The sequence below is a fragment of the Equus quagga genome, chromosome 8 (assembly GCF_021613505.1).
Source record: "Equus quagga isolate Etosha38 chromosome 8, UCLA_HA_Equagga_1.0, whole genome shotgun sequence".
NCBI classification, from domain to species: domain Eukaryota; kingdom Metazoa; phylum Chordata; class Mammalia; order Perissodactyla; family Equidae; genus Equus; species Equus quagga.
In genome coordinates this window covers 131,266,943-131,272,942 of record NC_060274.1, presented here as the reverse complement: position 1 = coordinate 131,272,942, position 6,000 = coordinate 131,266,943, and positions in this window count along the sequence as shown.

Genomic DNA, 6,000 nt, shown 5'->3' with positions numbered 1-6,000 from the left:
ATCTTCACGAAGCCTCCCAACAAGCCGGCAAGTGGGTCTTCTCATCACCACTTTACAGAGGGGAAACTGAGGCACAGGGAGGTTGAGCAACTGGCCCAAGATCAGAACTGATAAGCTCGGGTCCCCTTGCCCCAAGTTGGGCTTTCCTGCTACCCCTCCCTGAACCTTAACCCTGTGGGACCAAAGGCCCGCCAGCCCTGTGGACAGAGGTCAGACCTTCTGCCTTCAGCCCAGGCCCCAGAGGGCCATTTGCTGCTGCCCATACAACTCACAGGTCACCTCTGAGGGAGTGCCACGCCCCTGGACGGGTGTGTCTGACGGCAGCCCGTACACAGACTTTCTCGGATGTTCCAGAACCTGCAGGGGCCTTTCCATCCTCGCTTGTCTTCTCTGCCCCCAGCCTGCGCTCGCACGGCGTGGGCTTGGTCCCAGGACAGGAGCCTCCCCCTGGTCTGAGGTGCTCGGGGTCTCAGCAGGCCTGGAGTAAGAAAGGAGGGGCACCTCCCCTCTTCACGCCTAGTGCCTGGGGGCTCCCTCTCCAACCGGACCCTCCCGAGGCCCAGCAGCGACCCCTGCTGCGTTTCAGTGCTGAAAGGCCTGGGTACCCCCCTGCCCCCCCCGCCCCCCCCCCCCCCCTCCCCTGGACATGCAGTAGGGTTGAGAAGCAGACGAACTCCGACTCTTTGACCTTCGCCCTGCCTATCTGTGGATGGATGTGATAATTATCTCTCACGAAGTTGCTCAGAGGGCAAAGGGAGGCCTGTGACCTGCAGAGGGGACACTGCAGGTGACGTGTGGCTCTCACCCTGGCCAGGTCCTGGGTCCCTGAGGACGAGCACAAGTTCTCCTCCTGCCACTCGAGGTGGGGCTCGGAGCTGGTGTCCAGTCATGAGGGTCTGCAGAGCCCGCCACAAAGCCTGGAGGTGAGTCTGCGGGCCTTTCCAAGTGTCCTTTCACAAATGCAGGTGCTCTGTGTCGGGGGTCCAGCTCTGTGAGTCAGAGTCGGGGCGCGGGGGTGACCCAGTGAGGAGTCTGGCCGAGCAGGGCCTTTCCAGGCCCCAGCTCTGACTCAGGTCGCCCTTCTGCCCTCCTGCCGCCCGGAGCCCAGGCCCGTGGGAGGCACAGGGGCCGCAGCAGCGTGGTGGGCCGCGCTCTTTGCTCTTTCTCCAGTGCCTGGAGGGCAGCTCACAGGCTCGGTCAGGGGGAGCAGCTCCTCCTCCTGGCGTCCGGAGCTTCGCCCGGCCATGTGGGCATCCCCGTCACCGCCTTGGCCTGGCCCCACTTAGTGCCCGGGTAGCAGTCCGAGTGCAGGCCTGGTGGCACAGCTGCCAGAATGCCTCCCTCCCCTTCCCGTCCCGCCCAACGCTCCCAGGAGCCCTGAGAGGCCCCGAGGGCACAGGTCTTGTCCCCTCACTAGACACCTGAGAGCCGTGTCCGAATGTGGTGTCCGTGCTCTCGAGGACAGCTCCGCAGCTCGCCCCTCTCTGGAAGGAGGCACCCTGCTGAGGCGTCCCGGGCACCAGGCACGGAGTTCCCCACAGACGAGGACAGGGCGGCCGCGAAGGGCCAAGGGGCTCAGCACGTCACACAGCCCCATGTAACCACCAAAAGGGGCCTTCTACTCACTGCCAAGACAAGCCAGCAGTCCAGAGGCAAGGTGGTAGGAGAGAAAGGGTCTTTTTGTTACCTTGCTGTCGAGGGAGAAGATGGCGGACTCGTGTCCTAAAGAACCATCTTAAAACTGCAAAATTTTGAAGCATTTATATAGAGCAAATGGGCTGAAGGGGGTGTCTTGGGATGTCACCCGTCTTGTGGTGTAGTCCTTGAGACTCCAGATCATCGCTTCTCTTTGTCACTGGTGATGGATACCAGCAGAAGCCTTTCTCCCAGAAGACATTTCCTCCCTGGGAAATCTTAGAGAACAAAGTTATTGCCTTATTGACCTAGGGAGGTGTACGTCTAAGCCAAGGACATGAAAATAGCAGAGCATGCGTATTTCTTACAGGCAGGTGTGTACTTATGTAGGCCACGTGCAAACTAAAGGATGCTGATAAGGAGTGGGGGTGTCTTATGGATCAGGGTCATCTATAGTCCTAACATGGTTCCCCTCTGTAAGATAGTTCCCTTATGTCAACCTGTGTTAACCATTGGTGTATTGTCGCTTTCAGGTGGCGTGAACAGCTGGCCGTGTGTGCGGGGAGAGTGGGACCAAGGTGGGGCCATCAGTCCAGCCGGCTCCAAGCCCGGGCTCTTCCCAAGGAATCCAGTGATGGCAGACCCTGGCACCAGGACCACGTGATCCCCTCGGTGCCCCCCGGCGGGCGCCATTAGTGGGTCAGGCCCTGCTTCCTGGCCCCAGTCCCTTCCCAGCTCAGGGGCGGCTGCAGGCCCTCACGACCCTCTCGCCCCGTGCTCCTTACCACCCTGCCTCCCGCAGCAGGAACCCTCTGAGGAGAGAGAGGATGTGACCAGCCAGACCCACCTGGCGTCCGAGGTCAGAGGCCCTGATCCCCCAGCAAATCAGCCGGCTGGGGAAAGGGGGAGGGGAATGAGGAGGGTCCTATGCAACAAAAGTGGTTAGAAAGACAGGAAGAGAGCCTAGTGGCCTAGTGGTTAAGTTCCTTGTGCTCAGCTTCGCTGCTCCAGGTTCTGATCCTGGGCACAGACCTACACACCACTCAGCAGCAGCCATGCTGTGGTGGGCATCCCACATACAAAATAGAGGAAGGTTGGCACAGATGTCAGCTCAGGAGAAATCTTCCTCAAGAAAAAAAAAAAAAAGGACATGAAAAACAGTACCAGGCAAAACCCAATAACCTGCACAGGGAAGGAGAGGTTCCCCAACAGCAGGGCTGGGGGCTTCCAGGCAGGAGGCCGAGCTGTGGGGCCGTCCAGCTGAGACCTCTCTCCTGCCTCTGGGTTACCGGCAGGTGCTCTAAGGCGTTGAGCCTGGGTCTGTGTGCCGCTCAGCGTCTGCGCTCCTTACATGATGAAGAGGTTTTTATCTTTAAGTAAAACTCACGCGGGGGTCCACATCCTGTGACCCGGGCTGTGAGGAGCCGCTCTTGTCCTGGGAGGTGGCTCGGTACAGGGAACAGGGCACGAGTGAAGTGACGGTGCTCAGGGCAGAGTGGGCCAGGCCAGAGGGTCCCGGACGCCCCTGGGGGCCCCACTGGAGCCCACCCCACCGATCGAGAGCCTGGCAGCCTGAGGTGGAGAGAGCCCAAGAGCACGTGCATCGCCCCCAGCCTCCCGCCCTCCCCTCCAGGCGCTCATCCACTGCCCGTCGGGTCCCCGGCGGGTCTGACTCCAGAATCAACCCTGGAGCCCAGGCCCCTCCATCACCCCCACTGCCTGCAGCCCAGGCCCCGGCCAGAGCTCAGCCTGTCTGTCCAGCTGCTCCCAAGGGCTCAGCTGTCACTTCTTGGCCCAGCAGCCTGTGGGCCTTTCTGCACTCCAGTCGGGTCACGTCAGGCCTGCTCGGGCCCTGCAGTGCCTTCAGTCTGCGAGAGCAAACCCAGGTCCCTGCCAGACCGCCAGGGCCCAGCCACCTCTGCCACTCCTCTGAGCCTGGTCCCGCACCTTGCCCAGTAGTTTTCGCCCCAGGGCCTTTGGCCTTTGTGCCTGCTCTTCCGCCGCCGTCTGTCTGTCCCCCAGGCCCTGCAGGCCCACCCCACAGCCCGCTCCCTCCGTCGGGCCTGTTGGAGGAACAAATGGGGTGACATCCTGCAAACACCCATCCGTTCACACGTGTCTCCTGCCCTCCCGCGGGGCGCTTCCTCCGTGAGGATGGATCCTATGGAGTCGTCTGCAACGCCATGGCCATTACAGGATTCCTGGGACCGCGCAGCACAGCAGAATGTCCCCGAGAAGGGACAGGAAGAGCAGCTTGCACATGCATTGTGCTCACTGCTCGGTGACACACCGTCTCGAGTGTAGACAGCAGGGTGTATGCATGTGACTTCACTTTGACTCGTTGGGAAGGATGGGGTGATGTCTGAGTGCCCAGCACTTCTGCCTCCATCAGCCCAGGGGTGTTAGGTTCCTGTCACTGGTGGGGTGGGGGACATTCACCACGACGTTGCTCTGCGACCTCGCCGCCCGCCCTCACATGCACCAGCCCAGGCCCCTACTCAGGCCAATCTCCTTAAACCTGAGGTCCCAGCACGACCCCGAGGAGAACCAGAGACCAGCGCACAGCCCTGAGAGGTCAGCAGTGGGGTTGGTCATCCTGCCCACCGCCCCTGCCCACCTGTCCATCCCCTGTGGACCCCGTGGGTGTGCCGTGGACTGGTGGCCCAGAAACAATGCTCTTTTCCACCTTAACTTCGTGATGGAGGGAGCATTCTCCACCAAGGCTGGTTTCGTGGAATTGTCTGCACAGACAGCAGATTACTTAAGGTGACTGATGGTTTTGCTAAAGATGTAAATAATTGAAACTGCAGCTTAAGTTACTTGAAAGAGTAAATGTGTTTTACAAAACCACACAGCCTGGCCTTGTACCGCCTGTTCGTAAAAACTAGATATTAACGGCCTCCGAGAGTCAGCAACCTCGGGGGGAGGTACCCAGTGGAAGGATGGAAAGCTGAGCCCTGGGGATGAAGTGTCGTGGCTGTGAAACATTCATTGGGCTGTCATCCATCATTCATGCGTTCATTCTTTCGGCAAAGGCCAGTGGGGTGCCGTTGGGGCCCAGGGCTGGGCTTCTGGACAGAGGCGCTGCAGGCATTTGAGGCCAGTTATTCTGCTGGTGGGGTCCTCACTCTGCAGGCAGTTCACGGCGTCTCGGGCTTCCACCCCCCAGGTGCCACTCCTCGGTTGTGACAACCAAGAATGTCAGACAGTGCCAGGTGTCCCCTGGGGGCAAACTCCCCCAGTCAGAACCTCTGGTCCAGTGGGAGAGACAGGCCAGTGGACAGCAGATGATGATACCGTGGGCTCAGTGCCTGAGGCAGGTGGACATCCCGCTGGAACTGGGGGTCCCAGAGGCCCTGAAGGAGCTCGAGGTATTTCCCCCTGAGAGCCAGACTGAGAGCAAGCTGAGCGCCACGTCCCTGACCTGCCAGGACCCTTCTCGTCCCGCCCCCCAGACCCCATCCCATGAGCAGCCAAGTTGGAATTTGGTTCCCAATTCCCTAAAACCCAAGAGGTGACACACAGCTCGGTGGTTGGCCTGGCACGGGAGTCACCTGGTGACTCGGGCAGCCCCCTGCAGGCCGGGATTGGCGGCTGTGCGGATGTAGGTGGCTCTGCCCAGTGTCTTCACTAAGTATCTCCCAGTTCAGGGGCGGCCTTAGCCGGTTACTCAGCTTTTTGTGCCTCGGTTTGCTCATCCGTCATTGCTGATCTGTATAGACGATTTCCTGGGTTGCCATGAGCTCCCCAACCCACAGCCCCCGGACATGCTGAGGCCAGTGCCTGGCTCCAGTGGGCCCTCGGGCAGGGGGGCGTTGCTGTCGGGGTACGTGCCTCTGTGGTCTCTGCAGGTCTCTCATCTCTCCCCACCTGTCTTCCCACTGCAGCCCAGCAGGTGAATTGCTGGAAATGCAAAGCCGGTGCTGGGAGCTTCCACCCTCCTTTAGAATCCTTCAGTGGCTCCCCAGTACTCTCAATGCCTGCACGGTGCCCTCTGCAACCTCTGTCCTCCACCAGGTCCTGCCTCAGCTCTTCGCACAGCTCTTCCTTACCCTTCACAGCTCTCTGCCCTTCCCCTCCCATGGGCAGAGCTGGCTGGGGCTCAGGTTTCAGATTCCAGCTCACCCTTCTCTCTGGGAGCTTTCTGAGTCTGGAGAGAGATCAGGGCTGCCCTTTCTCTTCCCTTTGTCCAAATCCACAAACCGGCTGGGCTTGAACTCCCCGTGGTGTCTGTTTAGCTCATGGAGGAAGCTCAGTGCTCAGAGCAGGGCTAGGACAGGACATGGGCTCAGTAAATACTGACTGGCTGAATGAGCGCAGAAACAGAGATGAAGTCGGCTCTCTGGGTTGGCTCAGGCGCACGCA